We start from the raw sequence: 24810 nt of genomic DNA, 5'->3' as shown, positions 1-24810 counted from the left end.
TTCCAATGCTTTTAAAATTGGCAATTAGTTTGTTTTAGTTCCAGCAGTATGTCAAGGATCTTGGAACACAACTATTTGTATCCTTGATATGCATATAATAAAATGTATTGAAGGATATATTCTTACACTGCCGTAGTTCCAAACTGCATCTACTGAAATCTTAATGCAGAACAAAATATCCAATTAAAAAAATGGGTCTCAATCATAAACCTTCTGTTCTCTACTGCAAACACTGAAGCTGCTGTTTCTTGTTGCTGAAGAAGGACTGTTACTGATCCATAAAGCTGACTATCTGAGCAGTTTTAAATTCCCTCCATTTACCAGTATCCTGAGATGCATTTTTTAGATGGCTAAGAAGTTGCTGAGAACAGACTATGGATTCCACCAGCATCTTCTTTCATGTCCATAAAACATATGGCCATAAACTACCATTTATGTCCTTGAGCTTTTGAAAGAAATTATCCAGAGATGCAATAAATTTGTTTTGAAGCAGAAATTTTACTATTGGCTAGGTCAGTAGTTTCCAGATAAACATTTTCTTGCCCAGCAATGATGGTAGTCAGCAAACTTGCATTTTTTGACAGTATACAAGCTAGAGTTCTTCTGATCTCCTGTGCCAATGGGTTCAATTGGCCTTGATGTGAGGACACTAATTCATTTGCATTCTTTGTATATACACACTTTTCCATTTCCACTTCTCTTAAATTCCCATAGTACTTTGCATCTGAGAAAAAAAACCCCACTGTCTGTTTCTGTAATTATTTCAGAGTGAGAGAAAAATCTCCTAAGAAGAGATTGATTGGTTTTTTATGGTCCTCAATCTCATCAACCAGAAAATTTCCTTATGTTATTCTGAAACAAACAGTTTAGTTCCAGGATAATTTCTACCATTGCTATCAAGATATTTAATGCTCCTCCTGATCCAGTATTTGCTTCTCAGACAATTTGAATGGCTCAACTTTACTAGCAAATGGCACAGTCCTATTTTGTCACACATTTTCAGACACTTGAGAAAGTTCAGAAAGGTCAGTGATTTTTTAACAGAGGTAAAAGACCCTGATACAACTAATGCAAATACCTTATCTGCTGAACAACTGATAGATAGGAGGACACCTATATATTATGCATAAGATATCAACATCTGTTGCTGCTTCAGATAGTTCTCACTAACTGAATCTTATACTTTATTGACCAGAACATTAATTTCTCTTTCAAATCTATTTGGATGATAACACTGTGATGATCAACAGCTGTCTTATGATACGTTTTTGCTTAGATACATGATTTATTAACAGTACTGACCAAATGGCTAGCTGTGCCGTGAAGTTTTTGTGTATTCAGAACTGAAACCATATATTCTTACCCAGCTAGAGGAATCTTGGTTTCTTGCAGATCTATCTGTGCTTAATTTCAGCTATTTTTCCTTGAATTACAGATCTGTTTTCATTGCTTAATTGCGAATGATTTAGTGATTGAATTCTCACCACTTTTTCCATGGTGCTCATTATCTCAATATACTCTGTAACTTTTTCTTCCCAAACTGTCAGCTTTCCTTTAAGGGCTACGTGAATTTTCAATGAAAATATAGATTCCATTTCACTCTTGTGCAGCAATGAGGTCTCCTTTTAGGTGCTCAATCTCTTCAGTATCTTCCTCAATAACAGCTCCTTTTGGCAGCTGCTGGTTAAATTAAGGTTTCATCACTTTCTTTGCTCTGTGAGCATACTCCACTGTACTCTGTTTTCCCTTGGGATTTATAGATGTGGGAGAAACTCTGGCTATTACTGATGTCCTTTTTGTTCTCTTAGAGTCTTGAAGGATTCTCTTAGGATGTCTTCTGAGTCTTCTTCCACAAGAGCAACAATAACTCTTTCATAGTTCAGGATAGATCACTTGGTATTTCCAGCTTCATAAACTCTTTTATCAACTACCCCAAACTGAAGTGTTTTTACCTCATGCAAGTTTGTATTCCCAGTTCGAACAATCTTGTTCATCTGCTCGAGTTACTTTCATACAAATGGTAAAAGTAAAACTGGATCAACTGGAATATGCATTCATGTAAGTAGCTGCAATAGTTGTTTTTGCTGCATCTTTTTTCCAAGATCTGGTAGGCTTCATTTTTGTTGTGTTCAGGTATTTCTTTGGAGCCTTTCACATTTACATGTCTTGTGTATGGGATCATCAAACATCTGCAGTCTTTCTCTAGAGCTGGGAATAGGAGTAAGATAAAAAAGCTCTTCATTATATATTTCCAGAATAGAGACTTTTACAAAGAAAAAAAAAAAGAATAAAAATAATTTTCAGTCTCGGTGACTTTTACTAATATTTAATATGATATATTGCCAGACTCCTTTCAGTGGTGTCCAGCAACAGGACAAGGAGCAGTGACCATAAACCAAAACACAAGAAGTTCCACCTCAACAGGAGGAAGAACTTTACATTGAAAGTGGTAGAGCCCTGTAAGAGGCTGCCTAGGGAGGTATTCCTCTCTGGAGACATTCAAAACCCACTTGGATGCAAACAAGGAAAGGTACTGTAGCCAGAACAGTTTTGTGTTGAACGTGAATTAACTGGTTCTAATGAAGCACTGGCCTTGTCTTTATGCTTCTGTTTTGGAACAAAAATGGGCCTCTGCCTGGTATTGCACTTCATAAGCACCAAGCTGCTTCACCCTTGACTTGGAGAAGCTTTGTATTGCTACCCAAAACACTCCATGTACTGCATCTGGTGCACTTTCTGAGCTAACTTTCCAGTTGTTACTGTTGCTCTGCAGGGGAGGAATTGGGGTATTTCTAGATATCTTTCACAAACACCTTGCAACAGAACAACTCTTCTGTCAGTAGGCTTAACTGAAGGCCCACATGCTGTAAAGGTGTCTTAAGGAATTGTTATCTAAAAAAGACTTGAACTCCTCTGATGTGGCATGCATGCAAAATTTAATATGGAGGTATGCTGGAGATGGAGGCAGAGATTTTTGGGATCTACTGTTTTTATATTAACTTCACAGATCAGAAAACAGAAACTAAACTCCTAAGAAAATCCAGGAGCAACATGAAAAACTGCTCAAAAGTAGAAGTGCTCTGTGCAATTATCAAAATTGTATTTTCTCCTATATATTAAAGCACATTCCAGTTTTGCTGATTATGAATGGATCACTAATCATTAGATTTATTTTTTATTCTTCCTGAATGTTCTTCATAACCATGGGATCAGTTAGAGGGTGCAGGAAGAAAAGTTCTCACCACCTGTCAGTTTCACGAGGTGAGGCTGAAATAACATCATTGTTACTAAGTCTCACTGCAGAGCTGGGTCCTGTGTCCCTGCAAAGACGGCATTTGGAGAAATACACAATGGCACAGCACTTGTATCTCAGACGGATGTTCCTCATCACTTTCACACATAAGATTTTTAAAAAGTCACATTAAACCCCATAACAGGATGATAAAGCAGTGATGCCTTAATATCCTAGGACATAGCACTCTGGTCCTGACGTATTTCCAGCCGTATCTCTTGTTCTAAAATCCTCCTTCCCAAATGCCTCCCTGACAACCCTCCTGACCCCGCCGTTCTCGTGGTTATCCCACCTCGCAGGTGCTCTTCCTACAAACTTAGCACCACTTAAAGGGCTCACCCAGCCAGGCCTTTTCCCTCCAGCGCTCCCGCAGGGCCGCGGCCCCGGCGGCTGAGCAGCGCGGCCCTCGCCTCCCGGGGGCACGGCGGGCTGCGCTGGCGGCCCTGTACGGCCCCGGGAGCGGCGGACACACCGCCGCCTCCTCCTCCGGCAGGTGCGGCCCTCCCGGGCCGCCGCTGCGCACTGGGCGGGGCGGGGAAGCTCCTCCTGCTCGGGCACCGGAGCGGCACAGCCGGGACGGCGGCTCTGCGGCGCGGGAGCTGCTTGCCCGCGGCTCGTCCCCCCGCTGCCGTCGGAGCGGAGCGGAGCGGGGCGGAGAGGCGGCGCCGCCACCGCCGTGCGCGGCCCCGGCACCTGCCCGAGGTGAGCGAGCGGCCGGGCCCGAGGCGGCCCTCGCCGCCCCTGTTACCTAACCGGGACCGGGGCGGGGGGCGGCCGCCGGTCGTGCCCTGCGGCCCCGGCCGCTCAGCACCGCTGCGGTGGCAAGGGGGGCTCTGATGGCAGGAGGGGGCGGCGAGGGCGAGTGTCCCCGTTGCCAGGGAGACGGGTCAAGCGGCGGCTCCTGCCGCCGGGGCGCCCGCGGGCACCGAGCGGCGCTCCCGCCGGCCCTCGGCTCCGCGTAGGAGGCAACACAACCGCGGGGAGCGGCGGTGGGGGGAGGACGAGCCCGAGCCCGGGGTGGCTCCGGGACGCCGTGAGTCCCGCTCCCCGCGGGGTTGTGCGGGGACGCGCTCCAGGTGCTGGGCTGGCGGCGGCTGGGTGAAACATGGCTCTGCTGCAGGGCGGCTCGCCACTTGCTGCGGGCTGCGCCCTCGCGTACCCGCACTTGGAGCTACTCGTTTCACTGACAAAATCAAGCTCTTGCTCCTCTCCGGCGTTTAAATATGCGGGAGCTCTCAGCGACAAATGGTCCAGGCACCCTGATTGCTGGAACGTTGTATCTGCAGCCCTCGCAATTGAAGAGGTGCTGCTCAGGTGGTTGCAGCTGATGGTGGGGAAAGATTTGCTCCTCGGCAGGAAATTTCCAGTTTTTTGGAGCAATTCTGCCGAAGAAGCGCGGGTCCCCGCGGTGCCGCAGGTTGCGGATGGCTCAGCTGATTGCTGCCGCTCTCCCAGGCCATCGGTGCGGGTGGATCCCGGCTCCTCCGAGCGGGCTCGGAGCGACAGCTGATCCATGGCTGTCACACCATGGAGCATGGGGAGCAGCGCGCTCGGCACCAGACACCGCAATCAAACGGGAAAGAAGTGGAATGATGGTTTAAGTCTTACCACGGGGAAATAAACTACAGACGTTGATGATAGCAAATCGCGTGACTACAGTTTTTAAAGCTTGAATTTTTCCAGTTTTGTCGGGCTAGGAAAATACATTTCAAACGTTTCAATAGAAAGTTGGGGTTAGTCTTGTTTGAGTAAATGTTCATGGCAGCATTTGTTCAGTCGTGAAAAGACCAGGAGCAGACCCAGAGGCCACAATCCTGTTAACTGTAGCACATAGGGTGAAGGATTACTGGAGCCCTGCCAATTCCTGTTGATTCTGGGATCTGCTTCGATAAAGCAGTTGGCAGGAGCAAGACCGCTGAGGCGTGTTCAGTTCTTCGGAGTTTTTATCTGAAAACCGTATTTATTGTTTAAATAGATCCTACAGAAATCCAGTGATGTGCTGAATAAGTAATACAGTTACCTCAGATGCTTAAAAAGCCACCTATATATAGCTAGTCAGTCACATCTCCTTGTGTTATTCAAGTTTACAGGTTATTACAGAGAAATTTTTTCTTTACTTTGAAAGTACTCCAGAAAAACTCCTTTAATCTTTTGCCTGTTTTTCAGACTGTGAATAATTTGACAGCATTTGTAAAGCACTCTACAGTTATTATGTACAAAGTACTATGCTAGGTATGCTATGGTATCTCAGAAACTGTTAGAGAATAATAAACTCTTGATTAGTAGGACACTAAAAATAATGCAGTTGCACCAATTAACATCTCTTAAGCACAAGATTTATAATTTTTTTAGATGTCTACAATGTTTATAAAAATAATGTGTTATACTGTACAAACAAAAGGCCCCATTAATTCCTGTATAAGCATACATGGACAAAATGTACATTTGGGCAGCTATTGAATTGGCAGATGGGGCAAAGATTGTACTCCTAATATGTCAAGAGTGAAAGAAGTTGCCTTGGGTTTCTTTGACAATGGTCCAGTTACATTGGCAGGTATACCTTTCATTCAATTCCAAACAAGAGATAATTCTGTTAGGGAAGGGAATTTTAATATGGAAATGGAAATGTTTTTTATTTAACACATTGTAGCTCAGCACAAACCACACACAAGATGAGATTAGCACTGTTTTTACTGTCAGAATACAATGGAATACTGTAAAAGTAAAGATGACCATGCAGAAATTTAATTTATGGATATATTTTTATGAAAATGAGCTTGGAAGTGACTATGCTTCAAACTGACTCTGAAGAAATAGTGTAGAATCTTGCCTTGGACAAGAAATATGAGATTCCCACTGATCTTCTAGTGGAGTTGTAATCTTTCCTCAGTCTTGTCTTCTCTTTAAAACAGGACATGAACAACTGTGTTTAAGATGGCACCTTCTGTTGAAAAGTCTGTGTATTGCCAATCGTGTAAGTGAATTTCACCCAGGATTTGAACATACAAAGAAATTGGAGTAGCATCAAGGGAGGTGGTTTGGTTTTGTTTTTTTTTTTCTTTTCTTTTTATTAAGGGGAGCAATAACATTTGATTTTACAGTAAGGAGAAGTATGGTTAGAAGATCAGTAGCAGATGGAAATTTATGCTGGCATGGGTCATTTCTTCAGTGGGCACTTACAAAGTAAAGTAAGCGTAATTTGAACAGAGAAAATGCCGTGTTCATTAAAAAAGACTTTTTTGTTGTCTATTCAGAATGTCTTTCTTTTGCCTGAAAAATCAAAAATTGGTGTAACAGCTTCTGACACTGATGATCAGCTTCTAGAAAGCAGCAAAAAGGAATGTATTTAATAAGAAATCCATGGCACTGCCATGGTGTTTTTGATCGATTCTGCTGACTGGAATATGATGTGCTTAATGGTCAAGAATGACAGTAATTTAATGCCACACTAGCATGGGGAAGTGATGATTATAAATTGAGCTAGAAGTGGGAATTGGATTAAGTGAAAAATGAAACTAATTTAATCACTTGTGTGAGAACAGATGACAGTTATTGTGAAAAACTAGCAAAACATAAATATAATGCAGTGTAATTATACTTACCTACAGCAACCACATATTTGTCTCATTTTAATTCTTTTATTGAAAAAAAGAGTTATCCTTCATATTTCTCATCTGTTTAAGACTTTCATATGATACTTGCCAGTGTTCTCTGCTCTTAGGGCTTCAATTACTCTGATTACTCTGATTGAAGGAAGTGGAGGGAGTCTTATGTTTGAATTTTTTCTATCTCTCTTCTTTGGAGATAGAGGAACAAACTTTAGCCAAAAAGCTAAAAATTATAAGATTTTCCTAAGAAATTACTGAATTTTTAGAAATCAAATTTTTAATTTTTTTACACTTTAGCCCCCACACAAAAAAGCCCAAACCCACTCTCATATTACTAACTGGTAGAAGTAGTATATCCCCTCAAATTTCTTGAATTATCTGATGCTTCTATTTAGTAGTGAAAGACAGGATCCTTGACATAGTGATTTCTAAACCCTCACTTCTTTGTGGTCTGATTGTGATGGCTTTTTGACTGCTTGTGAAATAAAATGAGGTCTGTTGCTCTGGCACTCTGTGTGCATACTATATTGCATGACTGTGTGCTTGTAGATGGGATGATTTTATTTCCAAGGGATTTTTGAAATTTTACTATCAAATTTTGATTGTTGAAAATAAGAGTAGAAATCCCTCACAAGGTCTTGTAATTATTTTCTTTTTTTTAAATTTTGTCTCATGTGTGGGTTTTACCCCTACTGAGTTTTGGGCTTTGAACATTTAGAACCTTCAAATTGAGAAGAAACATACTTAGGAGGCTATTTTTTGAGGGGTATTCCTGCTAAACCTGAAGAAATTTCAGGGACTAGAGGCCACTCTGGGAGGTAGCTTCAAGAGAAGAAAATGAAACAACAGGTTGGAGTTTGACAGTTTAAACTGGGAGACCAGGAGAGCTTTGAAACTCCTGGTTGTGGGTGTTCCTGTGTGGACCAGCCCCTGAATCTGCCTGACCTTTATAGAAAAGGAAATGTCTAATGTAGACCAGAAGGGAGCAGCAGCAGGTCCTGGGCAGGTGCTAGTCCTAGAAAACTGTTCTGTCAAGATTTATCAGTCGTGTTTTAATTGCACTTTTAACTATAGAAAAATTTAGACTAACCTAAGATTCAACACTGAAATGCATTGCTGGACTTGCTGTGGACCTGCAGTGCTCTTCTTCCTTTCTGGGGCAGGAGTTTTCACAGATGAGGTGCCTGAAGTAGGAGACCTTTTGTTCTCCTTGCTGTTAGTGGCAGTGAGGTTGCTCAGAGCAGATAGCTTGTGGGAACTGGAGCAGTACCACGGGGTCTTCATGCACCTACATACACTGCTAGATCTTCAAAATACAGCTCTCCTTTGGCTTGAGACAAGAAAGATGCTGTTTCAGAAACTGACATTCCAGTAGTGAATGCTGTACAAATTCCAGTCACACCATGCTAGTTGGAAGCTATTGACCTTGCTATTGACAGTTGGATATTTCCCTCTGATGAGAAAGCAATGAAATATGTACACAATTATGAGTGAAATAAATCTGAGACTTCAGAACATCAATAATATTTGAGAATGCGTGATTTTTTTTTTCCTTGAAGTTAGGTGACTACTCTCAACAGTTATGTAAATTAAGGATTTGTTCTGCCAAAATTTCCGTGGCAATATGCTGTGGCAGTTTAGAAGAGCTTTAATTGTAGGGAATGAGCTCTGTAGGGAGATAAATATTGTAAATATTTTGATTTGTCAGTACATGAAAGTTAAGGTTGTTCTGAAGAGTGTCTTTTTCTACAACCATCTGTCTTTGTTTTTCCTGACAGGAATGATACATATAGTGGGGGTATTTTACAGTATAGATTTTGTAATGTTGGAGCCTAATTTACTTTTGTGTTTTTCCTGAGTGCTGTGATTGTTTAAGATGGATCTTAAGATTGTGGATTTTTCTGCTCAATAGTCTAAAGTCTGTAATTCTTTTAACCCCTTATGCCTCCAGAATGATCTTTCATTTTAGTCTTCGGTAAGAAATCCATTGGAAAAAATTCTCAGCATCACTAGTTTGGATTATGGGGGTGTTTTGTTTTAAAGGCGTCATATCTCAGAGTTATTGAGGTCCATTTCTGCACTGTTGTTAAGGCTTGATTTCCATTCTGTATGTTTTGTTTGTTCTTTTAAAGTGATTTCTTAAGTGAAAACAGCATTGCTTAGATTAATAACACATTTTGAAGAAGATGTGAGCAAGCTTATGGCCTTATTATGTCTGAAACATTTTCCATCAGTTTTCACTTCAGGTCAAATGAAGTAAAAGGGCTGCTGCCCTTTGTAAGCTAAACTGTGCCTCTACCTGGCCTATCAAGACAAAACAGATAAAAACCTGTGGCTGAAGAAATGTCATCAGGATATGTGGAATGTATATTTTCCAGGTTTATTTTTGAAGTTTTGTAGAATTGTTCTTAATGTTTTTTTTTCCCCAACAACTACATTTATAAAGACAGTGTATTTAATAATAGTTTTTTCCTGATCAAATACAAATTTTAAAATTATGTCTTTAAAGCAATAAGAAGAAGGTTCTCCTTTTGAGGTGATACATCTTCAGTCATTTTTGCCTTTTCTCTGTTAGTTTTCAAAGCCCCCTTTCAGTCAGTGACCTATATTTTAGTTGCATAAAACAACAAAAAAGAAAGAACTGAGATGATGTTTTCAGAACAGAACTGGGACTTTGACTTCAGTGATCTGTGAAGATCAAAATAGAGGTCTCAAGAGCAAGGCTGAACTGATGTGCTGCCTTTGTGTGGGGAAAAAAGTACCTGTTTTGTGAGTTTGGTGTGTTCCTTAGCTGAACTTCCTTTTTTTCACTTTTTCTGTTTCTGTAGAAAACTCAGACAAACAAACAGGAAGGGAGCAGAGCTCCTTTCTGGCAGGACCTTAGTGCATCAGCACTGTGGAACGCACTGGAGAGTGTGCCATGCCCCTGCTGTGCTGGGCTTCCCAGCCTCACTGAGGTTACATTAAAGTACACTGGGCATTTCTTGTGCTCTGTGGTGACTTTTGCATATAAATGCTGTATTTGCTTGTAGAGAAAGTGTGTAGGAAATGGAATGATGGCAATGCAAGTGCAGTCTTGTCCATTTGCATTTCATGTATATGGCTCCATCCTTCAAACACTCTCACAGAATTGCAGAAACTTAGATGTTGCTGAAATGTAAATAGGAACTAGATATGCTTTGCTTGCTTACTTAGGGAGGATAACTATGAGTGGATGTGAAACAGTAGAAGGAATTCAGCACTAGAGAGCAAGTCAAACTCCAAAGTATTTCGGTAGCCAGGGCTGGCTACCTAATAAAAGAGGAAGCTCTCCTGGGCCAGTGTGACTGGGTCCTCAAGGATATATTCAGTTTGAATTATGCCATTTCTTTTTGTTTGTTTGTGTTTGTTTTGGTTTTTATTAGATTTGTTCAATTTCTTTAAGACCTTTTGATCAGGTCCATCATGCACAATGGCATCAGATTCCATGCTTCACATCTTAGGATGTAAATGACTGCAGATCAGAACAAGTCATACACAAAATTAGTTGAGTTTATATTCCTTGCAGCTGTTCACATTTCCCCAGGCTTCCCAATCCACCACAGTGCAACTCTACCTTAAAGGCTGGATAGCTGCTAAGTCAGGCTGTTTGAATTTACTGTCTTTGCTAATTAGAGCTATCACTTGCACTGTGGACTTGCATTGATTTTTAGTGGTGTTGCTGGGTAGGTGAAGAGAGTTAAGGCTCTAGTAGCAGAACCTTGTCAGTTGTAATTTGTAGCAGTTTAAGACATAAATACCTCCAGCTTTCCACCTCTCTCTGTATGTATTGCAGAGCTGGAGGAGTAGAGCAAGTGCCTGCATGTTGTCTGGTTGTAGGCACTGTTGTGGGATGTCCGTTTGGGTTTGTACCATGACACCAGTGGCAACACAAGTGTCACCTGTGCTCTGAGGCAATAATATGTGGCAGAGCATGGGGCATACAGGGGAAGGGGGGAGTCAAAGCATCTTCAGTGGCATAGGCTGATTCTGTGAATTACACGTTATGTTTCTGCATTTTGTCCTGTCACTGGCCTGTGTACTTTGAGTGTTGAAAATTGTTGGGGAAACCCTAGGAGTGAATTTTCCTAGGCTGTGTCATTAGTTCCTAATATATTTATTCTTTGGCCCTCGTAGTGAGGGAAATTACTTTGTGATCACCAAGTGATCACCATAACAAACCAGGAAAAAAAAAAGTGGTACTATAGCTACAGAGATCTAAAGACATAAGAGAGAATGGTGGGGTTCTGCTGTTTGTTTGGGGTTTTGTGACTTTGTTGTTGTTTGTTTGGTTTGGTTTTTTTCCTGAGCTAGTTGGTATGGTCTCTGGGACAAAAAAAAAAGTGTGATCAGAAAGTCTTTCTTTTTCTTAGACCTGGAGAAGGCATGAAGTCTAAACACTTGTCCATTCTTTTTATAATTTAACTTCTTCAGAGATTAAAATTTATTTTATATCTTAATTTTAGGCATTTTTCCTTGAAACAGCAATTTTTCTCCAAGTAAAGATAAGTTGTGTCTCAGACTAAGGAGAGCTAGGGGATGGTTGAAGAAAATCTTGAACTGTAAATTCAGAACCTTCTATTTGAAGGGGAAAAAAAAGCCCCTCTATCTGTTGTCAACTAGGGTTATTTTCCATCTCTTTATCTCTGTTACATACATTTGAAAACTGTCAGAAGAACCAGACTTTATCAGAAAATTCTATTTAATGGGTTTATGGCACCTTATGTATCTTGTTTTTGACACAAAATTTTCTGCAGCTGTACTGGCTTGAGGTACTCCTGATCCCTCTGCCCTCCTGCTGCAGCTTGTTGCTCGTGTGTTTTGCTGGCATCACTGTTGCGGAGGGGTGTTGGGGACTGGATCACCAGCGTGTCTCTTAGAGCTTTAAGAAAAAATAAAAAACCTCCCTCTAAAAATTAAAAAGCAGCCCCACAGAAGTCTCTCTTACACTCTTAAACCAGGTCAGGCAAAAAGAAGGAAGCAGAGAAGCCAGGAGTGCTGCTGAACTTGTACCCATTCTATCTTGAAAGAAGAGAAAGTTGCTTTGACCTGTGATGAATATATACAGGCTAGAGAAAGGCATGTGGACTGTGTCTGTTTAGTTTTCTTTCATATAGTTGGGGGTAAAAGGTGTTAAAACAGTGGGTTTATTTACCAATTTCTGGCACTGATTTGTAGTAAGCAAATGTTTACACTGCAGCTTGCCATAAATAAACAGAAGGGTGTTTGGAAGCCCTGACCAGCTTTTGTGTAGGAGAGAGCAGTCATAACAAACTGGTTCTGTGAGAAACTGAAAACAAATAAAAGATGGGCTGTTATTCATGGTTTGCAAAGGCAGAAGAGACTGTGAACAAAAGAAGCAAGTAATTTTCAAATACTGAAAAACATTGTTTGTGAACCTGGGATAAATTTCAGTAACATTTCATGTTCTCCTGTTTTCAGTCTTTAGAAAATCTAAAGAAAAGAAGGGGAAATTATTTTAATGAACTCCAGCCTCAGAGAAGGGTGAAAATCTTCAGCTGCATTCAATACTGCTGTGAGTCTTTTGTATCTCCCCAAGATATTTCCAAGAACATTTGCTACCTGTTTCTGAGTGTTAACAATCTTACAGTACTTTAATATGCTGTAGTTAGCTAAAGGAAAGAATTCTTTCAAAAATCCCCTAACAAACCTTTTCCCACAAGGAAAGCTCTTCTTTTAGAATTTAATGAGATTATTACCTACTACAAGGAAGTTATTTTCCGTGTTGTTTTGTGTTCTTGATTTTTTAAGTCTAACACTATGGTATAAAGAGATAGGTAAGCAATAGGGCATTTCCAGTTAGGTAGCTGAAGGATTGATTTATGGGGTTTTTAAAGTAGTTAAATGATACCAAACCCCAAAATCAATATTCTATTTTTATTTTATACTGACACATAGCTTTGATTGAGTAATGTCCGAGTATCTTAGTAGCTGATAACTCATCTTGACTTTTTCCCAAATTTTTTTTATGAGTTTCATGCAATCACAGCAATATACCAAAGAATCTCTAGCCTTAAAAAATAGACTAGATTCAGACTTGGAATGGAGCTGATGAAATGGTAATAAAAATCATGGCTAAGGCTGAACCTTTTTCTTAGTTATTCTCTGTGTGGAATGGAAATGTGTCTTCAGCAATCTTAGGGTGTTCACAGAAGATCTCTTGGTTGTAGGGTTCCACTGGAGCCAAGTAGGCAGGGAAATTGTATTAATAGCTCAAATGTCTTTGTGACTGTGATGGTAGGAAAAAGAAATGTGTTTTACAGAAGAGATGAAACCTTCTACATAAATTGCCGTTAGGACATACAAGTTGACTGTGCTGTGAAGAGATACCCACTAAGCTCTGAACAATTTAGCAAAATATGTAGGAACACTATTTGCAGTGTAGTATTTTGTGTGAGTAATGTATTTAGAAATTACTTGTATGTCTGCAGGTCTCTGCATTGTGCTGTGTTGAATGCAGGTGAGGTGGTAATCCCTTGGGAACTGTAGGTCAGTAAACTCCAGTCCAGATTCAGAAATTTTATCCTTTCTCTCTGTGAGAAATAGACTTCAAAGACCACACTTACATAGTAATAAGTTGGGGAAACTATTGAATCCTAATAGTATTGCTGCATCAGACTTTGATTCATCTTTGAGAGGGTTAGAATGCCAGTGGTACTTAGTGAAGGAATTTAATAAATAGCTTTTAGTTCTAATTAGTGTGCAGTTTATGCTCTTTCTCTCCTGAAATTAGGTGGCAAGAGCCTTTATTTGGTTATCTTGAAATTGGTATAAATACAGAGGTAAAAACTTGCGTCTGTTTTTCAAATATAATCAAGAGTTAGCCTGAGAGCAAGCTAGTGGTGAAGTCAGTCCTAGTGGTGATGCAAGAGCTTCTGCATGCTCAGTGACTGGCAACACTGTCAGATCAACAGGTTAAAGTGCTTTCAAGGTGGAGAGAGATCTTTCAGACTTTGTTTATTTATTTACCTATTTATTTATTTATTGGAGATCAGTTGTCTTCTGATTGTTTCCAGGGCATGACTGTAGTGTTGAAATAACTAAGGTAAATGGATAAACCTGGCCAAAGTAATCCTGCAATTCTTGGCTGCCTTAGGCATCTTACTGTCCAAAGGTGGAAAAGAAGCAGTGAATGTGTGCTTAGAGTGCTGGATCATGTACAATGAAATAGCTCAGTTCCTTGGCAAGGTGAGGAGCAGTCTGTCCCCTGCAAATTCTCTGATTCAAATCCAGTTTCTTGCGTGTGTGCCATTTGGTAAAGAGAAATCAAGCACAATTTAATTATCCTCTTAGACCTTGGATGCATGTGCAATATCCTTGGGCTCGGCCATTGGAGGGAAGGAGTGGGTGCTTCAGGCCATCTTTGTGCCAGTCAGCATTTCTTGGGCCAGCGTGTCTCTGTTCCCAGCTCAAGACACTGATGAATAGCTTCTATTCATTCTCCTTATATCATTGAATGGCTTTTAATCTTAGCATTGTCATTCTCAAGCATTCAAACTTTAAAAGTCAGTTCAGATGTCAGTAACACATTTATTCAGGCATTCCCCAGTAGGAGTTGTAAGCCTGGTGTTAGATTATGTTTTCAAACTTCTCTCAGTAATCTTCAGCTCTATAAACTTTATTCTTTTTTGTGAGGCGAGAGCTTCAAGTACAGTTTTATTCTAGGAGAAACATTTGGTGACAGGGAAGGAGACCACCATGACTGGTTTATTTTGGCTGTTTCGTACCTTAAAATGTGTTTATTTTCTGATCACAGCTTACCTGTAGTTGCAACAAAACAATTTTTTAGTGTTAGAGCCTGAGTTAGCCTTTTCCCTCCTAAATCAGTCTGTTTCCTGTAGTTGCAACAAAACAATTTTTTAGTGTTAGAGCCTGAATCAGTCTGTTGCTTATTTTTGATATAGAAATTCAGCTGATATTAAGGATCCTGTCCCATTGAGTCTTCTTGAGATGTACTAACAGTGATATATCTAAATTTTATTATTTGCTGTCGTCCAAATGTAAAAGCAACTTAGATATCTTCCATGTGGGTTGGAGGCTGGGAATCTAAACTAATGAAAAAGTAGCTGGAGTAAATGTGGAAGGGTTCTGATACAGCATATAAGTCAGAATAATATAGGAAAATACAGTAATTCATATTTCTCCCAAGCAAGTTAACTCTTCACAATTTTGCCAAGTGTGTAGTATAAAATAATATTGTTGTGTTGGACATAGGCAGTTTAATTTTATCATTGTTTTGCAGAGTTGGTTGTTCCTTTTATGTCAGCAAAGCTTTTGCTTGTTTAAAAGTTCATAGCAGCTGGAATCAAATGCTTTACTCTCAAACAAGAGTGATTATTAAGAAGTTAATCTCTGATCCTGCTGGCACCAGCAATATTTAATGTCTTTTAAATAATTAAAAATGCTAATGTGAGATCTTGTAGATAAAGTGCACAGTTAAAGCAATTAACAACGTAGTATCTAGTAAAATGAATTGTGTGATGAAAGTTCTCTTCCACTACCAAAAAATCCCAAACCAGCCAAGACTGAAGTGGCCCCCCCCTACCCAAACCTGTGTAATATAAGCTTGTATAACTCTGTGCTCTGCTAAAAACATTGTGTATCTTTCAATTTTAGTTAAAGCTTTGGCTTCTCTGAGTACTTTAATAACATTTTTAGGAATGAAGGGACTATTTTGGCCTTACAACTGTCCATGAGGAAGAGATTTGGAGGAAGAAATCTCTTCAGAGCTCTGTTGTAGAGTTTTGTTGCTACCATGTCCAGGAAAATATTAATTGTTTTCTGGGATATGGTATTAACAGTAACAGGCCACTGTTGTCCCTTTGGTAATTCATGGTTTCCTTTTGTTTTGATTTTCTTCTCTGCCTGGCAGTGTAGTTTTGATAGATGTCCACTGTGGCCTCTAGGAGCAGTGGCTTTCCCAGACATCATAGTTAGCAGAATTATCTTTCCAGAAGGCTTCTTAGTGTGACTCAATTCTGATACATTCCAATTTGTTGCCTTAACATTTGATTATCAGAAGCATTAAATTTAAAATTTATAAAATTTATATTGATTATTGGAAATTTATTCAAGATGCTTTAAATTGCTTGGACTTTTTTGGTTGATATCAATCTATTGGAAAACTTTGAAAATACCTTCACTGAAACTTAGTTAAGGAAAAGAAATTCTTTTGCTCTTTGTCAGGAGTCATTTAGGGCTCAGCTTACTCTCTGGAATAGGAATGTCTAGTGCCACTTGAGATACTGATGCAGAAGGGACTGGATGTCCTGTGTGTTCTGTGTTCTTATCTCCCAGGAAGATGGTTTAGATGCTCTACAGGGTCTAAAATAACAATAAAATTCTGTATATTATCAATTGAATTCAAGTCTCATTTGAGTTTAATGGAATATTTTTTAAAGTGTATGCTCTTTTGCTTACAAAGTATTATTTTTGATTATCAAGTGAAATAATCGTCAGACTTCATATAAAGTAGTTGCACATGTATTGCTACCAAGTTTTCCTATCCCCCCACAGAAAAACCCCCAAAAACAACTACTTGCTTATGACAAAAGAAGTGTTTAGTTTAGTGCTGCAGTACATTTGGTTTGGATTGGTATTTTTTCTAGACAGGAGTTTAAAGGAGTTTAAAGGCAGTTCCAATAAATGGAAAAGACTGAAACTCATAAATGTGCCCTACTGGGACACCTAACAGAGATCTGGAGGCATGTGTATTTGCTATGGTTTTGATAGAATTTCCCCCTTTTTCCCCTTCTGTTTCCTTTTATGAGATAAAATGTCTTCAAGAAGATTGGAATGTGGAATAAATAGGTCATATGGGACTAATATGCTCTTGCATGCATACAGTACATTTGTAGTCTTCTCAGCTGTACCACAGAGAATCTTATGAAGCACAGAATTGTCTGGGTTGGAAAGGACCTCTTGACATAATTTAGTCAAAGCCCCCCATTTAAGCAGGGTCAGGTCGATCAGATTGTCCAGGATGGTGTCCAGAGGTGTTTTGAATATCTCTAAGAATGTAGACTCCACAAGCTCTCTGGGCATCCTGTTCTGATGTTTAACAATTCCTCACAGAAAATAGCATTTTCTAGTGTTCAACGGGAATTCCATGTGTGTTGATTTATGCCCATTAAGTTATAGAAGAAACAGTGTTTTAACTTGAATTATAAGTAGCTATTTGTAGCACCTAGTGGTGTTTAACAAAGTAATTATTGCCCTTAAAATTAAAAAATAAATGTTATTTTAGAAACAAAGAAACAAATGCCTTTTTAATTTTTTTCCCTCCTGCTTGGCACTGTTTAGCTTTCCAAATATGGTGGGATTTTAGTGATTGGCATTCAATTCACAAACTTCAGTTAGATATGTAGGTCTGTCTCCACAAATCATCTGATGTTTGGCTCTAGAAGCAGTACTCACAAACCCTAGAGGCTTGCTGAACTTACCAGTTTAATGTCCTGGTAGTGACAGATGCTTCAGAACAACAACTCAACAAGCTGCAAGTTGCTTGCATATATAAAGGGAAGAACAAGATGTCAATTTAACTGACAGAAAAAATCAGAAGTATACAGGTTTTAAATTCATCACTTCTGCAAGTAAGCACCTAACTGTAGCCTTATACAGTCTTTCATAGGTGCCCTTGGGAATTTAAACAGCAACTTGTTAAAAAAAATAAAAATTTACTTTTCTTTTGAAATGTAGTTTCTGGCTTCAGTGTGTGTTTTTTTTTTTTTTTAATTTGTTTTTGTTTTGGGGTTTTTTTTTGTTTTTTTTTTTTTTTCATTTGTTTAAATAATCTAAGAAGTATTGATACAACACTTGCCTAAAAATGGATCTGAGTCTGTCTTTAAATCTGTGTGTACCCAAAGCAGTTAAAGTATGAATTCTTGGATTGTCTCTGAAAAGCAGAGAACAGAACACATTTAAAAAACTGATGTTTTCAAACAAGAACTTATATATTTCTCTATTAACCTATTTGATAGAGCTTAATTAGAGTGATATTTTTCTTTAGTAAAAACGATTTCCATAAACTGAATTTCTTAAGATATTGTCAAAGTTATGACTCATGCTACAAATATATGCATCTTCACTGAGAGTTTTTTTGGACTATATTTCCTGTCACCTCCCCTCCCTAGCTGGTATGTCCCTTCTGCTCTGAGGGAACTTTTATTTGTTGTATTGACACTGGGTTTTAATGACAGCGCTCAATATCAGAACATTTTTTAGGCAGCTGGTCTGGTACAGTGAATAAAGTCTGTGTTAGAAATGAAATGTGTTGAGTAAAGGATGAGAGAAAAAAGATCTCCTATTCCAGTAAAATACGCTAATGTGAAATCTAGATTCTGGATAAATCCTTGGCGAAAAAGAATCCACTAACTCTATCATCAGCTTGGTCAGGGCATTCAGCTATTTTCCAGCATAAGAGGTCAGGTGTCCTGTTTTCCCTTGTGTTCCCAGCCGATACGTGAGCCACAGCTTCCTGTGGTAGGGACTGTACCATTCCCGGCTGTCCTAATGCTTCAAAAGCTCACACTCTAGCAGATTGTACTCACGGGGAACAGGGAGAAGGCCACACTTCCTTAAGTAAATCTGCCCATTGATATCCCTCTTGCATTGAGAGCATTCTTCCTTCTAGTGGTATGCTAAGAGCTTTCTCCTTTGCCCAGGTAAGGTTTGTACAGTCCCATGTGTATAGCAAAGCTCCTGCAGATTTTTGTCTATGGGTGCAAAAAATCCATCTGACATCTTCAGTGCCACTTTGCCCATCTCAGACCAGGCTTATCTGTGTACTTGTCTAGCTAGGCTCATTGGGGTTATAGATGTAGCAGTGACTGTGTAAACATGTTGTGGTCTTACAGTAACAAAATATGGACATACAAGTTGTTTGTTTTGTTGTTGTTGGGTTGTTTTTTTTCTTTTTAATCTGCAGAAGGCAGTGTAAAACAGGGTAAAGAGCTAGAAGCAGAGATGACTGTGCAGGCTTCACTGCTTATGGCTTTTGTGGTTGCAGCGTGTAATAGAACTTGGAGACAGGCAACCCTCTCCACTCTCTCCCACTGCTTCTCACCCACAAAGATACAGAATTTATCTGTAAATCTTATTTATTCTGGTCATCTAATTGATTTTGATTTTCTATTTCAATCTGGATTTCTTTGATGCTTAAATCAAATATATCTTTTCAGTAGTGTTTCAATCGATCTGAGTTTGTTGTAAGGAAAAGGTCTAAATTAGATGGATTTACTTCAGAGCTCTAGCTTACTTCAGGTCCTGTCACTCCTACTTAAACTTCTAAGTCAATTATGAAAAGCTACATGTAGAAATTCCTTTTATACTTGAAACACCTTAAACAGTAATACAGGCATCCTTGTAATACAAGAGTTTATGCTGGAATGGCATTAGCCAGGCTTTTAGAAGTTTTGATGAAATTTATGGGTAGAAAAAGGGCCCTAAGGGAGTTCAAACATTCATGTTTTAAGTAATGGAATTAGGAATACTTGTGCCTTTTCTTGTAGTAAGCTGATTGTAGGGAACTTCAGTTTTGGTATTGGAGCACACAGCTTTTTGCCTTTTCTAGCGTTAGTTTCATGAGCATGTAACCCTTTGACACTTTTTCAAAGGTAAACTAAAAAAAATCTTGAAGAACTGTACCAACTGAATGGAAGAACAGCATGATTGTAACCATTAGCACTAAGATAAATAAATTGTCAGGAATATAATCCATCACTACAATCCATCACAGTCAGCAGAAAGGGAAAGCAAATGTTGTGCAGCACTTTCTCCACCAAAAAAAAAAAAAAGGTGCAAAAGGTGGTCTTGATTTCTAGTCTAAAATCTAGATGGAATGGGCTTTAGTAGACATTGATTCTTTTATTTGCTTTCTTCTAAATCTGCTGGTTTTGTCACACACACATTTAGCCCAGGATTTTCCCTGCCCTTAACTCTTTGCCTTTGTTCTGTGTGCTTTCACAGTCTGCTCTCCTGAGCGTTCAGTCTTCTTGTCCATCAATTAGAATTATTCCCTGATGACCTCTGGCTTCTCTTCCCATGATTGCACTGTAGAAAAATCCATTCTTTCTACTCCATTTTCTCAGATACTCGTCTGATTTTAGTACTATGTACTATTCCCCTGTTTCCCCTTCCCTTTTGCAAGAGAGGAAGCCCAGGAAATAACTGTAGCTGGTCTTAATCACCAGCTTCCTCCATGCTGTTTTCGTTTCCTCTTCCTACTTCTTTCCCACTTGACACTTCCCTCTTGGCCTCATCAAAATGTGTTTCATTATCAAGGTGAATCACACTCTGCCCAATTTGCTTAAAGCTGTCAAAAATCTTTTGATGCCCATTTCTCTCAACAGAAAAGTGCTTGCAAATATCTTTGTTCTCTTACATTGAAGAGTGAAGGAAAAGTTTGTAAGCCAATTATGTGTCCAGTTCTGAGGTCCTCAACACGAGGAGTGATGACTTGTGAGAAAGGGTCCAGGGAAGGTTCACAAAGGTGGTCAAAGGGCTGGAGCACCTTTCCTGCTGAGACAGTTGGAATTGTTCAGCCTGGAAAACAGTTTGGAACCTGGCCTCACAATGGGAGATAGATAGATAGATAGATAGATAGATAGATAGATAGATAGATAGATAGATAGATAGATAGATGGATGATAGGGGAATGGTTTTATAAGGTATAGGTTATATCTCTTTATTCAGAGGGTAGAGAGGTACTGGAACAGGTTGTCCAGAGAAACTATGGATGCTGCATTCCTGAAAGTGTTCAAGGCCAGGTTGAATAGGCAACCAGGTCTAGTGGACCCTGTCCATGGGAGAGGAAGGAAACTATGGATGCTGCATTCCTGAAAGTGTTCAAGGCCAGGTTGAATGGGCAACCAGGTCTAGTGGATCCTGTCCATGGGAGAGGGCATTTGGAACTAAATGATCTTTAAGGGCCCTTCTAACCCAATCCATTCTGTGATTTTTTGATTCTATATGGGATAAAATTGATAGGGATTTTAGTGATCAGTTACTCTATGACTTGAATATTTTTTTCAAAATAGAAACATGGAGGTCAGTAACCTGTTGCAGTGTTTTGATGTTTATAGATCTGTTGTGTAGTTGTACTTTTATGTACAGACACTTTTTTTGCTTCTGAATTCTGGCTTTGAAAGCACCCACTGGACACTGAGCATGTATGTTACATTATTGTAATTATGCTTTAAGGGGGGAAAAACTCAGTATTTGAAATACTGTCACTGTCCTGAAAGTGCAAGTTATATTGAAGTATAGTTCTGCCACCCTGTGGCTACTGAAGGCCATTCTTAGAAGGTAAATGTTTACTTAACTGCTAATAGTCACAACCTTTTACTTTTAACTTCATGAATGATGTTTCACAGAGGAAGCTGAAGGGCTATTGCAGGTCCTATAGAGATGTATAAACTCTCTGTGCTTTTATTGAAATATAGAAACATTTTTTTCACTGGAAATGCCATGTAGATACATAACTGATCACCTCAGTTATGCAAGACTATACACTATTAAGAAATCACGCTTAGTATTTTTATGTGGTTTTTTAATGTTTCAGTCATAGATATGAAAAGCTCATGTGGCCAAATTGTCAAGATTGAAGACTACAGTACTGTATATTCCTATCTGGTGTAGTCTATATGCAGATTTGAAGTAGTTTCAAAAACATGTTTATGTATTTTTGATTCTCAATACTCTAGAAAGTAATAATTGTTGTGTCCAATAAAGCATCTTGATGGTTGTGAAAGTTAAAAATCTAAGGTTTTACTGAGTGAGGCCCTGGTGAAGTTGACACCATTTCCAACCACACCTCACTATTATATGTCACTTTCCATGTTTGTTTCTAGAGTTGTCAGGAGAAGTAATTATGATCTTTCTAGTAAATTTCTGTTGCATTCCACTATAAAACATTCTGCCTTGCTATAGAGAAACCTTCCACATTTGTGGACCTGTTAGAACAGATCCATAGGAGGGCCACAAAGATGATCAGAAGGATGGAATACCTTTCCTATGAAGACAGGCTGAGAGCTGGGGCTGTACAGCAATGAGAAGACAAAGCTCTGGGGAGACCTTCTAGCAGCCTTCCAGTACCTAAACGGGGCTTGTAAGAAGCTGGGAGAGGGGCTTCTTACAAGAGTGTGTAGTGACAGGACAAAAGGTTTTAGACTGCAAGAGAGCAGCTTTAGTTTAGATGTTAGGAAGAAATTCTTTACTCTGAAGGTGGTGAAGCACTGGAACAGGTTGCCCAGAGAAGTTCTGGCTGCCCATGCCTGGAAGTGTTCAAGACCAGGTTGGATAGGGCCCTGAGCAAAGTGTTCTAGAGAGCTACGTCCCTGTCCCTGGCAGATGGTGGGGACCTAGATGATCTTTAAGGTCTCTTCCAACCCAAACCATTCATTTGATTTTGCAACAAACATGACAAAAAAGTAAGTTTAGACTAGAAGAATGGGGTTCTTGTTTTTTGTTAAATCTAATGAAAATGCAAATCAAATTCCAAAATAACATGCAATTGTGACTACTAAAGTTGCTCTGTCTTTTATTTCCTTTTTATAAGGTCTAGAGGAAAAATCTTGAAAGCATAGTTTTGCAAAGTAATGAAGATTTTGGCTTATGCCAGCAGCAGAATGCCTTAAAACTGACCAGAAACCTTTTGACTTGTCCCTTATAACAACTGTGAACTGAGTGTATGGATTAGACACTTCATTTTGAGATTGCTTTACATATTTGTTGTGTAACTTTCAGAAAGATGAGAAAATAAGTTCATAGAAAAATATAATGGATTGGGTTGGAAGAAACCATTGAAGGTCATCGAGTCCAATCTCCTGCCTTGAACTGAGATTTCTTCAATGAGATCAGGATCAAGTTGTAATGTTGTTCTCCCAGCCATGATAAATGAATCTGCTGGAAATTATGTCCTGCTCCTTTCAGCAGGTGAGTAATTAGTGTCACAGCTTAAATGACAGCAACAGTGAGTGCTCTGAAAAGCTAAGATGATAGTGCATGAAGGTATGTTACTACAGTTGTATAAAACTGTCATATTTTTTCAAATGAAATAAGTGAAACTGTGTGCACACATCCTGGAAGGCAACCTTGTCTTCAGAATCATCAGACTTCACCTGTGTAGTTTCCAGTTGAGTTACAGGATTGTCTATGGTTTTGTCACTGCAATGCAACAAACTCTTTCTCAGGTGTTAGTTTAGGTAAAGTATGCCTTAAGTTACACAGCTGACCCTGAGCCTGGCTTTTTATTATCTGAATGTGTATTCAGAAAAAATCTTCAAAATGCTGATATATTGAGATATGTAGAAGATATAATGACACAAAGAAGATATAAAGACATAAAGAAATTGTTCTATTACAGCCTTCAGCCTTGTTATATAATTTTATATTTTTGTGGTTTAAGATCTTAATTATTCTGTGAAGTTAGATGGTAATTTGGTAGTAACAGAAAATAAACCTCATTATTCTAATTGACTATAGCTGATGGCCTGAAGATAGCAGTGACCTTTCCAGTCTCACAAGAAAATAGTTTGTCATTAGTCAGAAGACTGTAACAGTTTTAATTTTTTGTGGTTTTATTTTATATTTATTTTGCTGAACTTTTTCTTGAGGTGTTTTGACTGACTTCTATTTTCCCAAACAAGTCCAGGTTTTCAATTTTTTTATTCCCTTAATTTTGTAGTTTACATTAAATCTAAGGGGTTTTCAGTACTATGAAAGCTTTTTCTTGAAATTCACTGTATTGAGGCACTAAATTAGTTGAGCAGCTTGTGTTTGAGCTGAGTGATGATTTCACTGACAACATTGGGTAGTGGCAGAGTTTTTATCACACTTGACATTTTGGAACATTTTTTATGGAATGAGAAAAATATTCCAATTGTCAAAGATCTCAATGAAAAGAGGAAAAGGTATTGTCTCCCAGGTATGTGGGAAAAGTGTGTTAATGTACTCAGAAGAGCAGGTTTGCAGCCAAACTTTAAATCTGTTTCCAATGTTTTCCTTTTGACTAATTAATTTGGCAGAGATGTGATTTTTAAAAGTAGAAGATAATGTTGTCCTTTATTTTCTCTGAATAGTAAACCCATAGTTTTGTTTCTGAAGAGACTCAGAGAAAGGGAAGTATAGCTTGAAAGGATGATTTATTTTGGCTTAGTATAACCACAGTAAGAAGCAGAAGCTCCTGTGAATAAGAAGCCAGGCTAGAACAGAGAATTGCCATGGATAAAACTTAATGGTCTAGTTCTGTATCCATGGCAGCCTCTGTCAGGATGTGCTGTGATGCCATTCTGGAATGAAATTAATATAGTGTACTTCTGTTAGCTTTTAAATGTTGTATTTTCTTTTTGAAAAAGGGCCTATTTAAACCCTTTTTGGAGCTGTCAAAGTAAAAATACCATTTCATTGCATACAAATCTTCACAATGGATCCAGCTGGTTCAAAATGTTACTTTTTTGCAAGAAAGAGCTCATGATCCCTTCAGTTTGTCCATGCATCTGACTTGAAGTGGTGTGGGTTTAAGTGGAATTATTTTTCAATACTTGAAATACACACTTGAAAAAGGAGTGACTGGAGGGAAAGAAGATAACTAATTAAAGACAACTGCTTGAAAGTGCAAAATATCTTTAAAATCATTTATATATTCAGTATTTTTAGTCTTTTTAACCTGTTCTTGAGCATGTAAATTTAAATAAATTTCTATGCCAAGTAGCTTGGCACACAGCAAATTTATTGTAAGTAATGTAGAGTTACTATTTTCCAACATAACAACAGTCATAATTAAGAATGTTAGTAAATATATCAAAATGAAATATTGCTGTCTGAAAAGATGCATTATCTGTACCCAGAGGAATGGAAAAAAAACCCCCACAT

At 38.9% G+C, this 24810-nt stretch overlaps 1 protein-coding gene and 1 pseudogene across 6 annotated transcripts in view; one reads left to right on the top strand and one right to left on the bottom strand.

Moving 5' to 3' along the window:
• Positions 1-224: 224 nt before the first annotated feature.
• LOC120511456 lies at positions 225-1872 on the bottom strand (annotated as a pseudogene).
• A 1970-nt stretch (positions 1873-3842) lies between these two features.
• Positions 3843-24810, top strand: part of KLHL32 (kelch like family member 32) — a 124326-nt gene continuing 103358 nt past the window's right edge. For 4 of the 6 annotated variants that reach the window (XR_005629735.1, XR_005629732.1, XR_005629741.1 and 1 more), the window contains exon 1: positions 3843-3994. The gene's annotated coding sequence lies outside the window, so the exon portion shown is untranslated. Of the gene's footprint in view, positions 3995-12360; positions 12455-22683; positions 22873-24810 lie in introns of all 6 variants that reach the window. The other 2 variants (XR_005629734.1, XR_005629733.1) reach the window with 2 other exon arrangements.

This window comes from Passer montanus, unplaced genomic scaffold (assembly GCF_014805655.1).
Source record: "Passer montanus isolate IOZ18808 unplaced genomic scaffold, ASM1480565v1 scaffold11, whole genome shotgun sequence".
Lineage (NCBI taxonomy): Eukaryota > Metazoa > Chordata > Aves > Passeriformes > Passeridae > Passer > Passer montanus.
The sequence above is the reverse complement of the archived record's forward strand: the minus strand, read 5'-3'. Positions and strand labels throughout refer to the sequence as shown.